Here is a 13,303-nt window from a genome sequence, read left to right as displayed (position 1 = left end):
TGTCCATGCTATGGCTCAGCTTTGTTAAACTCAAGCCCGCTAGCGGATACTCTGGGTATAAAATGCAGTCTTACTGTTCTAATTTGTATGTGGTCAAACAGAACACATTCTTCATGCTTATTCATTACTCGGGTTTTATCTTCCAGGAGAGGCCTCTTTTCATATCCTCTACCTGTGTTCTCTTTGTTACTTGTGTTTTCTTATTGAATTTTTAGGAAGTTATTTGTATATTTGTGTATTCTACTCCTTTATCAGTGGTATGGGTTCTGTCCTCTCAGTCTGTTAACTTTGTTTATAGTGTCTTGCTGACTATAAAAAGTTTAAGTTCAGCTGTAGTAAAGTTTATCAATTTTCTTGAGAGCTTCTGCTTTTTGTCTTTTGCAAAAAAAGAAAAAAGAAAAGAAATCCTTCACGAATGTGTTTCTGGGTTCTTCATTCTGTTTTACTGCACTAGCTCCATACCAATATTTACTTGTTAATTACAATAGCTCTGTACAAAGTCTTAATATCTGGGAGATATTAAATCCCACCTCCACTCCCTAACCTTATGCCTCTTCAGAATTATCTTGGTGATTTGGGGGCTTTTTTCTTCCATATAAAATTTATATTTATTAAGGTCCATAAAAATTCAGTTGGGACTGTGATGTAAAATCCTGTACACATTTTATTTCTCCCATTACTTTGTAGGTCTTCGAGAGAAAAGCCATATCAATTCATGTTTCTATCCCAACACACTGATGTCTATTTTATATCTGCACATGTGGCTGTTTAAATTTAATTTAATTAAAATTTAGTAAAATAAAGAATCCTGTTCCTCATGAGCCACGTTTCAAGTTGCACACTAGTCAATGTGGCTAATGGCTAAGATATTGACTAAGCAGATACAGAACATTTCCATTCTCCACATGAAGTTCTCTTGGGCAGTGCTGATGCAGATACCATGATCATTAACTGAATAGAAATAACAAGAATCAATTGGCCCACAACCTTCGGCCTTTGTAAAACGTACTGACTTTATTCTTTCTGAAAAGGTAATTTTTCAGATTTATTCATCTAAAATTTTATAGCTGGTATTTTTTATTGCATTTAGGAATTGACATACCAAGTATTAGGGTATATTCACCACATACTGAGTTACCAAAAGATGTCTTAATGACATTTATGCTGTTCGTAAGGCACCAAGAGACATTAGTTTGCTTGGGAATAAATAATAAATCTTGAAACAAAATGTCTCAAAAAGGTCCACTGGAAAAAAAAAATTGGGCAAGTGGACTGGTGCATGTATTCAAGCCTAAGGAAAAAATTAGGAATTATATTTCCTTTTTTGTTTTTTAATTAATGGGTAAGAATATTTCAAGCATTCTCATTCTTACCATATCTGACACAGAGTAACTATTTTTTAGTTTAGCATATGAATGTAGTAAATGCTACAGGGCACTTCCATTATTACATGGTCTAACACTGGACCCTAACATTGATTTAGATTGGCCAGTATTCATCATTATCTTTTTCTGACCCATTCTCTTGCTGGTTGATTACGATTTGGACTTTCCTATAAGAAACTTTCTGGTTTGAGGGGGAAACATTATAGATACCATTATCCTTTTGAAATCAATGCTCACTCTATACTTGAAATATCAAGGAACTAAGACTTAAAGTAATCTTTGGAGAAGGTGTAGCCAAGCAGAAAACATGATGAAATATTCCAGTGTTGGTTTTTGACAAGGTAGGAAAACTTAGTGACGCTTTTAAGAGCCTTGTGGAGTTCTATTTACTCTGCTAATGTTTACGGTAGCAAGCCCTTCACCACTTCCCTTTCAATATTTGTGGGGTTTGTGCTCTTCTAACAAGTGCAAGGTGAAGTGTGTTGCAACTCTTGCCTTTTCATGGCAAATGGTTTAGACCAGTGGATTCCTTCTTATGTCCCACCCTGTGATTTGGCAGAAGCTCTCTGGAGGATAACTTTATCGAGGGTAACTTTGAGGTTGAGTCCAAAGCAGGCCACGATTGATTAGTAAAGTCAGATAGAGGAGAAGGGGGGTGGGCAGGATGAGTGTAAGAGAGTTTTCATGCTTCTATTGGTCCACGCAGCCCAATCAGTGCCAAATTGCTATGATTTGTCCTCTGGGTCTCCAACACTCAGAGCATCTATGACTTTGGGGATTTATAAAGGTCTTGGTGAAAGGCCACTGTGCTATTAATTGCTAAAATATTGCCCAGAGGTTTCTGCTATCGGATCCCAATTGTAGATGAAATTGTCTTTTAGTGAGGTGCCTTCAATAGTTTGGGAGTAGTTACCCTGGGCAGAGCATTCAACAGAGATGCACTCTTTCTGAATCTCAGTGCCAGCGTGCCAAAGTCCCATTAATGCAATCTTCGAAAGGGAGCAGGCAGTCTTGGGAAAGAGGCAGGCATCAATTAAAACTTGAGTCACCTCTCAACTAATTGCACATAAAGACTGAAGAATAACACATTCACTGAAAATTATGTTATAGGGGCACCTGGGTGGCTCAGCCTGTTAAGTGTCGACTCTCGATTTTGGCTCAGGTCACGATCTCGCAGTCCTGAGATCGAGTCTTGTGACGGGCTCACAGTGAGCATGGAGTCTGCTTGGCGTTCTCAGTCTCTCTCTGCCCCTCCCCGGCTTGCATGCTCTCTCATGCTCCCTCTCTCTCTAAAAAAGAAAAGAAAATTATGTTACAGACACATAGTCACTGAAATCGAATGATGCTCACTACCTGTTAGACTGCGTTCGATATCAATGATTCCCAACCAATCTGTGGTAAAAGAGACGTGTTTGTTTGCCTGTTTTCTATCAATTGCAGACCAATTCCTGGTTTCACTGGGCATGAAAAAAGCCTGAGGTTCACAACACATACAACAGCAAGGTGAATTCAACAGCATCAGAACCGGTCTACATCCTATTCAAGGAGACCCGTCTACAAGGCACACACTTCATGGTGATGTCAGGTTGTAGAAACGTTTCTAAAGGCTTACTCCCGATTTCTGCACTTACCTGATTGCAAACAGGGGGAAGCAATTCACAGATCAGTTGTAACAGTGCATCCTATGCGAAATCTAATTTTTTGTATAATAACATATATATATTTCCATGCAAATTCTTTATTGTAACCAGGACACAAGCAGAGGTATGAACATTATAGATACCATTATCCTTTTGAAATCAATGCTCACTCTGTACTTGAGATATCAAGGAACTTAGACTTAAAGCCATCTTTGGAGAAGGTGTAGCCAAGTGGAAAACATGATGAAATATTCCAGAGTTGATTTTTGACTATGTATGAACACAGGCTTTCAAATGCAGGCGGTACCAGGTTGACAGATGGAATATTCAATTTTGCGAGATTTTTTAAAGCTGTGTCTTAACATAAGAATGGGAAAGAATCTGAAAAACTCCAAAGGAAACCTTTTAAAAATGTGGCCTGGAAAAAAAATAGAATGAAATGAAAAATTAAAAACATTAAAATGTGAGCTGAAGTAATCGAATCAGGAGTATAAGAACGTCCATTATGAGGGGCGCCTGGCTGGCTCAGTCGGTTGAGCCTCCAGCTTTGGCTCAGGTCATGATCTCACAGTTTGTGGGTTCGAGCCCCACATCAGGCTCTGTGCTGACGGCTCAGAGACTGGAGCCTGCTTCGAGTTCTGTGTCTCCCTCTCTCTCTGCTCCTCCCCCACTCATGCTCTGTCTCTCTCTTTCAAAAATAAATAAAAACATTAAAAAAAATAAAAAAAAAACCAAAAGAATGCCCATTATGCAATTTTGATGTAAATAGCAGTGACACATGGCTGCGGGGACAGCCAAAACAAATATTTCTGTCTTATTTTTTTCTATAGTTTATCGAATCAATCGTGGTCTGGATGATTTTACCATTTATCTCGAGTGCAGCCATTGGAAGGCTTATGTTTGAGGCACCACTGTAAATATTAGGAGAAAAGGCCAGGCAGCGGAGAAGATGTTTACGACAGGAAACGAGAACAAGCAGCAAGATGGGGAGAGAATAATAAATCTTTGCTTCATTTTCATAGTAAGACATCTTAGACTCCGGAACCCAGAGTCTAGATCCTAACCCCAAACGTACAGTGAGATAAAAATACGTGGGACGTGTTTACTTGTCCTAAAAACAGATTAGAGCTCTCCGTGTTGCTCACTTCTGCCTCTCTGCCAGTTCAGGGATGCTGAGACCATGAGTCTCTCTTGTGCATCATGGGGGGAAGCCGCGTTACCTTCCTCAGCTCAGCTCGATGCTTTGGGAAGTGGCCGGGGCGACAAATCCGTCTGAGCCCCATAACAGGTTCTCCTCCTGAAGTGTCCTCAGAGAACAGAGGCTTCCACTGAAGGTAACTGAGCTAAAGACAAGCCGACTGCTCCTTTCAGTCATATGCCCTAAATGAAAACCTCCTCCCAGCCTGTCTCGCACATTCCCTTCACCCCTGACACTCGGGCTGTCCGGTAACCTTCATGGACCCTGCTTGGGGCGCCTGTGTGCTTTACTCACTCCCTCCCTTCTGGTCCTCAGAATCACACTCCCCGGGAATATGGTCCTTTTGCACAGTAGAAGAAACACAGGCTCGGAAAGGCTAACATCATCCGTCTGAATGTCACAGGAGTTTCAGTGGCTTCTGGGGAGTGCAGACCATTTGTGCCTTCCCGGCCACCTGCGGGTGGGTCTCCGCAGGGCCACTGATGCTGCCTTTGCATTCTCTTTTGTACTTTTCCCATGGCCTTCATGAAAGTACAAGACGTTTTTTGCTTTTGCTTTAGACCTGGGATCATTTTTTGGTTTGTTTGTTTTAAATAAAAGCATCTTACGCTTTCTATAATGATCTCTGTACAACACTTCTGACAAAAGCCATTGTAGGACTTCTTTTTTAACGAAAAGACATTTTAGAAGTCATGTAGTCTGATTTCCTTATTTCGCAATCAAGTAATTAAGGGCCAAAGAGATCAAGTAACTCAGCTAAAAGGACTTCACTTAGTTCGTGGCACAGTGGGAGCAGGAGGCCGGCCCACACTATTATCAAGTGTCGACTCATTATCTTGTAAAGTTGTCATTTCATAAGTTGTTCCTTTGACTACAAATATAGCATATTTCAGAAACTTTAAAAATCTTTGCCTTTTGATGTCAGAATTAAAGTAATTTGCATGAATAGAAAGCCTACTCAATCTTCATTCAAATAAGATAGTTAAAAATTTTTATAGTAAAGAATGGGAGATTTTGTTGCAAAAGTGAAGATTTTTAGCATCTGTAACACTGGAGAAATAAAATGATCTAATAATCCTAAAGCATTATATTTGTGTGTGGGGGGGAAAAAAGATAACTGCGCAAGTCTGAGTAAGCTCCCTAACTGGGTAAAAAGTATCGTGACTGTATCAGGCTCCTGGTTTTGACAATACACCAGGGTTATGTAAGATATGATCATGGGACAAAGTGGGAGAAGGGTGCACAGAAACTCTCTGTACTATTTTTACAACTTCTTGTGAGTCCTAAACTATTTCAAAATAAAAAGTTATTTTTAGAAAAGTATTGATATATCGCCATGACAACCAGTCCTGAACATTTTGTGGCCAAAATGATTGTGGCATTGAGTTCTTCCTTTCAAGGACAGGACGGTCCCTGAACTCCAAACCCAGCCCCACCTCCCTGGCTCCATCCTCTCTCTCCCAGGTGCCTGGTGAGTCTTGGAACCAGCCTCAGCTCTCAAGGGGTTAACTAGAGTTTTCCAGACTGTCCCGAGGGTGAAGCACTCCTTCCTACCATTGTGTCCTTGGGGAAATGCCCCAGTGTTCCAGGAACCAATTTACAAGTGTTCTCTTGGGGCCCTGCCCATCTGTAAATTGAGGATTGTTTTGTGTGTGTGCTGTCTTGAGTGTGACCTTGAGTTTAGCACAGAGTACAAGCGAAACTGAACACACGGAGCTATAAATTTCTTCTGCTTGGAAATAAGCTTTCATCTTTGGATGGACAAAGAAAGAAGTTTTACCATTAGGTGATCAGTGATCAGTTATGTTTTTCCAAAGCCAAAGTCTTATAAGAAGGCTACAACCAAAAAAAAAAAAAAAAAAAAAAAAAAAGGTATGTGTGTTTCTTCTACTCTTTTACCGTTTCAGCCATTGGTGTTTGCGATCCTGTGGTCTTGCTTACACACGTGGTGCATAGGGTTTCGTGTGCACATCCGGTAACACACCTGAAGCACACCAGAACAGCGTGTATTTGACAAGCTGGCTCTCCTGGGTATCTTCAGCCTGTGCTCACCAATGCAGCACTTCAGGATGGCTGTGTGAATCCCTGCAGCTTTAACCGCCCCCCTTGCTGCAGAAGGTCACATACCCAAGCATTCCTGGGAATCCCTGGGGCTTGTCTTTATGTGTATCCCACAGGCCTTATTGGCAGTTTTGGAACTTTCCCATTCTGGTACCTCCCAGGAATCTCTAAGCCCACAATAGTGTGGGTGGGGCTTCTCCTGTGCACGGAGAAAGTGCATCTTTCACACGTGTTTGGTTCTCAAGGCAGAGCACACAGAGAAAAGAGTGTGTGGTCAAAAATCTGGCTTGAAAGTCTTCTCAGTACCCCAGAACAAGATCAGATCATGTTTCTCTGGTCAGGGACCAGGTGGGGTGACTGGCATGCACTCGGGGATCACCTTGCTTGAAACTACAGAAGGAGAATGGTGACGTGTGCCCCTGGGAGGCTGGCCAATGCCAGGGAAGAACAGATCCACCGCACTCATTCAGATTCCCTAGGGGACCCTAAGTGGGGGTTGGGGGGACTGGACGGGACCTCTTTGAGCCTCAGCCCCTACGTTCCCACTGCTCCCCACCTCTGGTTTATCCCTCAGGTCTGCGTATATTTCACCCCCCTCCCCAAACAGTCAGGGTTCTAGCTCTTTGCCACGGGTCTCCTGGGCTCAGATCAGGGGACTTGCCCGGGCATGTGTCCCTAAACACTCTGTCAAAGCACACAAATTAGGGTGGTTATTTATTCGGGCAGCCAGTACACCCCTGAATCTCAGCTCCAGACCAGCTCCCTGTCACATGCTATCCCACCGGTCTGCCCACTGGGTCTTCCATAAGCCAACCCCTTTTCATCTAACCCTTCCCAAGGTAAGCCCTCCTTTCAGCTATTCAGGGAAGTATCCTCGTTGACCCCTCCTCAAACTCATGCCAACTACGACTACAGTTATGCGTCATTCTTCTCTAGCATCTGCAATACCCTCCTATTGTTGTCTGCTGCCTAAGTCACATCCAATATATATATATATATATATATATATATATATATATATACACACACATCCAGTATTTATATGCAAGGTGCGCTGTTTATAGACATCATATCCATTTCTATCCATATATAGATGTTTGTATCTGTATTCATAGCTAGACCCACATCTCTTACAACAACACTGCCAGCTACTGGAGCAAGGTGGCGAACTTCTGGAAACAGATCTGGGTTTCCTCCTCCATCACTTACTTGCCGGGCGTCTCAGACACATCACAGATCCCCAGCGAATCTCAGTTTCTTCTTCAGTGAAATGAGGCTAAAGAGCAGTATTAAGCCCAGAGAACCGAAGGGAGCAGTAAATGAAACACTGTTAGGTTGACTGTTTACCATAGTATCTGACGCAAAGAAGGGTTCAATGTTAACTATTCTTCCGAACTGCTCTCCACTTCCAGGTTGCACTTAATCCCATCTCCCCTGTGCCTCTTCCCTACGTTTGTCTCTCTTAACTCTTGGGTATTTATGCCCATGTCACACCACTCACCCCCAGTACAAACCACTTAGCAGGAAGTATGTTTTCTAATTGTGCCGTATGAGTCATTAGTGTCTTCCTGGTCTTCCTAACAACCAGGATTGCATTATGTATTTCTCATGCATGTCTTTCCCAATGTAATGCTGGACATTTCACAAGACAGTCCACAGTCAACCCATCGGATCTCTGTGTCACTTTAAGGGGAACTTAATGACTCATAAGGTTAGTAGTTCAGAATATTCATTTTTCTGAAACGCTTTTTTTTTTTTAATGCCAGGGTCTAAGAACACTTTCCCCTCTATACAAGTGAGAAAAATAAATTAAGTCCTCTGTGGTGTCCAGAAACCCGTTCTTCACTGTTCATCCAAGAGCAAGAACGCCATGATCTCACATTATCAAAATGGGCCCAGATGCCTGACGCAGTTGCTAATTATTGTTCCACTGACGTTTTTCTGATGTGCTTCTGATCTGCCTGTCATGAGCTGGTAACACCAAAACACCAGTTACAGAGGAAACTTGGCAGGGCACTGGGTGATTTATCGCCCTTGCAGGTGTTAGACAAAATCTAAAAGATGTTCAGTTTGCGCGGTCGGCAGACCTTTGTTGAAAGGAATGCATTTTATGCACCAGAAAGAGTGATAGACAAACTGACTGATTTTGAAAGAAATCTTCCCACTTGGATATTTTATGACTGTGAAACCTCCATTAGAGAACATCAAACAGCTTTCTGCAGATGTTTGCCTGAAGTGATTAGCATAATCCTCACTCAGATGAGAAATGACGCAGATAGCCTGGGAATCATAATTCTAAGTGCTGTTTCTCAGATGGCAAGTCCCTTCTTCATGGTATTAGTTCATCCAAATATTTAGGAGATTTGGCTTGGAAAAGAACGAGAAATTGAGCTTTTCAATACCAGCTCTGCGATAAGATTTGAGATTCGTGCTATCCTTTCAGGAAAAGAATACTCATGAATGGGAGTGGTGGTAAATGTTCCAGATGTTGCGTGAACGAACTGCATGAGTGCTTCCTGCTCACAACGCAGTTCCCTAAACATCACATAGCAGACAGTCTGAAGTGTTGTGACATTAAAGAAAGGTCATTGAACACAGTACAAACTCACCTGTAGAAATCAACTAGACAGGTGCATATTTTAAATGATGATGAAACTTTTAACTTTTTTGTTTTAAGTTTATTTATTTATTTTGAGAGAGAGCGTGCGCATTAGCGAGGGAGGGGCAGAGGAAGAGGGAGAGAGACAGAATCCCAAGCAGGCTCCGTGCTGTCACCCCAGAGCCCAAGGCAGGGCTTGAAATCACGAACCATGAGGTCTTGACTTGAGCTGAAATCAAGAGTCGGCTGCTTAACTGACTGAGCCACCCAGGTGCCCCAAGGTACCTTTTAACTTTTAAACAGAAAGAAGTATGGATTTCAGTCTAGGAGACATGTGGAGATAGACCATAAGTTTCTGAAATCTCAAATTTAAAAACGAGAAATATTTAGGTTAAAACTCACCATCCAGAGCATGTTCGAAATAGTTCTTGCTTTTCTTTACGGAGCCTGGAGTGAAGCCCCAGAGGAAGCAGGACCTGACTTTAATCCACTTACATTTCAAATCAGAAATCAAAATAGTAACTTTATATATCTTATTTCATTTAATCCCCCAAGGCATTAGGAAGAACAAAAAGTCTTGTACAAAACAAATGCATACCTCGTAAGATAAGTGGAATCTTTCAGATAAGCATAGATTTTTCTCTTTCCTGTTCTTCTTTTTTTAGAATTTCCTTAATTGAGGAATAAGCATTAATTTCTAAAACATGCCATAAACTCAAAATACATTATCATTGGAGAACAGTTGTAAAAACTGTCATGTGCCATTTTGTTTTCAGAAGACGGCACTAAAAATCATTGCATAGGAGTCATATAGGACTCAAGTGTGATGTTACTAGAATAACCCCAATGTGTTAGTAAGTTGTAAGACTATCTTAGGCAAGCGTTAAAATATATTAAAACTCCAAGGTGTGATTTGAAGGAAGAAAGGATTCAAATAAGTTTGGGTAGACTTTGGAAACAAATTTTGCTTTTTTACTGTAAAACTTCTCAGAGCCCTCGAAGTGCGTTGTGTATTCCCAATGTGGTACACACTGTTTTTGAAACGTATGTTCACCGTGGAATCCTTCTATCACAGATCATCTTAAAGGACTGAGGTGTCCTGGCAGCACATTTTGGGAAACATATGCGATGCAACAAATGGCCTTCTGATGTCTGTGATGGTCTCCTGTGGCTGAGAGAAGTGTGGCTGGATGGTGATGATATGACTTGGTGCTATGACTCAGTTAGAGAACTGAGCCCAAAAAGTGACGAGGACTCAGTTCCACAAAATCACAATTAGCCCTGTCGTCATTTTCATTCATTCATTCATTCATTCATTCATTCACTGGGTTCTGCTATCGGGCCAGGTGCTGGAGGTACAGAGATTAATAAAACAGTATCCCTTTCTTTAAAGAGCTTACTCTCTACAGTAGAAAGGGTGAGGGGCATGTGACATCAGATCAGAGGCTGGAACAGAGGTGGCCAGTTCTTCCTGGGAGTCAGACAACCCCTCGAGCTGGGTCTGATACCGGGGGCAAAGGGCGTGCCAGACTGAGGAGGATGAAGGGACAGAGTCAATGACGAGGAAGCCACATGTCACATTGGAAAGCTGCAAAACTTCCTACAGCTGGGTTTCAGAATGAAGAAATTCCTTCCAAAGGTGACGTTGCTAAATCGAGGAAAATCCCTTTGAGGATTTGAGGTATGAGATGTGAGGCGAGGTGGCCATTTGGCTGGAGGGAGAGGAAGTGGCAACTTCCTAGCTGCCCTTAGGAGTGACAGTGGGGACAAAGGAGACTGATGGATGGGAGGGATGTTGAGGGGATCGTAGGATGCCACTGGGAATCCAGGGTGACGACAGGTACTTGACGTGGCAGCTCAGGGAATAGCTGGTGGGGTCAGTCAGGAGCCTACAAAAAGCAGAAAGCTAGGAGGAGAGGGGGAAATCAGTTTGGGCTTGTTGAACTTCAGGTACCCAGAGAATATCCACATGGAGCTGTTTGATTGGCAACTTGCCGGTCATATGAGAAAGTCATCCGGGCAGGAGAGAAGGGTTTTGGAAATTGTTCGCCTATGTCTTCCATTTCTTTTTCCATTATTATTTAAGCATGCTTACGTCTCTCTACTCAAAGAAGGAAAAGAAGGGAGGGAGAGGGGAAGGAACAAAGGGAAGGAGAAGAAGAAGAAAGAAAAGAAAGGAGGAAGAAGGAAGAAACCCAGCTTTCTACAGCCGTCCAGGGTGCCGCCCACCCCTTCTCTGGTTACACCATCTCCTCCCCTGCTATAATTTCCCTTGTACTCACTACTCCACTAAGACCATCGTGGCAAGATCATTAAGGACCTTAATGTCTAGATCTAGAAAGTATAACGTTAAGCGAAATAAGCCAGTCAGAGAAAGGCAAATACCCTATGCGTTCACTCATAAGTGGAATTTAAGAAATGAAACAAATGAACACATTGGAGGAGGGGAGACAAATCAAGAAAGAGAGTCTTGGGGCGCCTGGGTGGCTCAGTCAGTTAAGCAACTGACTTCAGCTCGGGTCATGATCTCATGGTTCGTGGATTTTGAACCCTGCATCAGGCTCTGGGCTGACAGCTCAGAGCCTGGAACCTGCTTCAGATTCTGTGTCTCCCTCTCTCTCTGCCCCTCTTCCGCTCATGCTCTATCTCTCTCTTTCAAAAATAAACATTAAAAAGTTTCTTTTAAATAATAAAATTAAAACTTAAAAAAAAAAAAGAGACAGAGTCTTAATTATAGAGAACAAACAGATGATTACCAGAGGGGAGGTAGGTAGGGGGATGGGAGAAATCGGTGACAGGGATTAAGAGAACACTTAACATATGGAAGTGTTGAATCACTGTATTGTACACCTGAAACTGAGATAACACCCTATGTTAACTACACTGGAATTAAAAAAAAATTTTTTTGGGCTAAACCCAATTGATAAGAAATCTGTTCCTCTTAGACTTCCTGGTCACCTTCAATGTTACTGAATTCTTCCTTTTTCCCGAAGCCCTTCCTTCCCTTGGGTTCTGAGAGACCCAAAGCCCACTCCTCAGACCTCTGGGCTGGTGGGTTCTTTCTTCCTGTCCACTCCCTCCACGTGGGCATACCACAGGGTTCCCCACAAATTGCACTCCTCCCTTTCTACAAACTCTCCTTGGGCAATCGTAACCACCCCATAACTTCAGTTATTCATATTAAAGTAGTTGTAGCTGCAGTAGCAAATGTTCCCCAAATATACAATGCCTCAAAGTTAATGGGTGCTTAGTTTTGCTCAGTCCAGGAGAAACGCAGAGCCTCGTCACCTCATGTCCCCAAATATGTCCCTCTCTTACTCTTACCCGTTCTTTCTCCTTCTCCTACCTCATTTCGGGAGGCAGAATTTTTATTTGTTTGTTTGTTTGTTTATACTTCCTAGGCTCTTACCTCTTTTGGGGAAATAGAAACTAGAATGTTGCAGACGTTTTTCACACACTTCGTCTCATTTAAACTGTTATGCTATTTTTTCACAGAGAAAAACCGAGATCGGAGAGAGTGAATTCACCCAAAACATAACAAGGACAGAATTAAAACCCAAGCCTGTCAAATTCTAAACCTGATGGTTTTCCCACCTGGTCATGCTGCCTTTTTCTCTTCAGAAAGAGTGAAGTTCAAACAAGAACAAATTATCCATCAGTAGGAGACAGAGTTGGGATTCAGACTCAGGTTCCTAAGCCTGCAATCAGGGTTCTAAGTCCTTTTTACCTTAGTCTATTCTATATCTTTATCAACCTCACGATGGATTTCCCAAGTTTCTGCCTCTACATTTGCAAAATAATTGACATTTGACCACTAGGTGCTTGGGTAGAGCCCCAAGAAAAGCTCACGGATCACTGCTGATGTCATCCACACTCTGTTGGCTCCCAAGTCTGTCTTAGAAAAGGCCCTCCTGGTAAATGGCCACTGCCTGAACTCTCAAGTTAACTTGGCCAAGAATATAGAAAATAGAATCTCCACCCCAAAAACTGTTGCACAACAGATAGCTCCTTGCACTTCCAGGCATGGGCTTCTCCAGCTCTACTGGAAAGGACCATCCATTTGAGTGTTCGATAGGTACAGTTACATAGCCCCCCAAAGAATTAAAATTATGTCCCCAAATCCATCTTTGAAACCAACTCTCAATGGAGTGGGGAGAGAGAAAATTGGGTGGGACCAGATGGAAATTGTTCTTTTCTGAGCAAATTTAAAAGCCCTCGCAAAGCCAACAATATCCACGGGACTCTGGTGTCTTGCAAGCCCTTGAACGCTGACAACATGCTATGCCCCTTGCTACAGATACTAATGTTAGTGGTACCTTCTCGAATGAACTCAGGAGCAGCGTAGCTATGCCTTTATAAAAGCATCCCAGATGATTCAAGTGCTGCTTTCGTCAATCGGTGAATTTTCCCGTTGTTCCTG

Source organism: Prionailurus viverrinus, chromosome B2 (assembly GCF_022837055.1).
Source record: "Prionailurus viverrinus isolate Anna chromosome B2, UM_Priviv_1.0, whole genome shotgun sequence".
In the NCBI taxonomy this organism is placed as follows: domain Eukaryota; kingdom Metazoa; phylum Chordata; class Mammalia; order Carnivora; family Felidae; genus Prionailurus; species Prionailurus viverrinus.
This window is presented reverse-complemented; position numbering follows the sequence as displayed.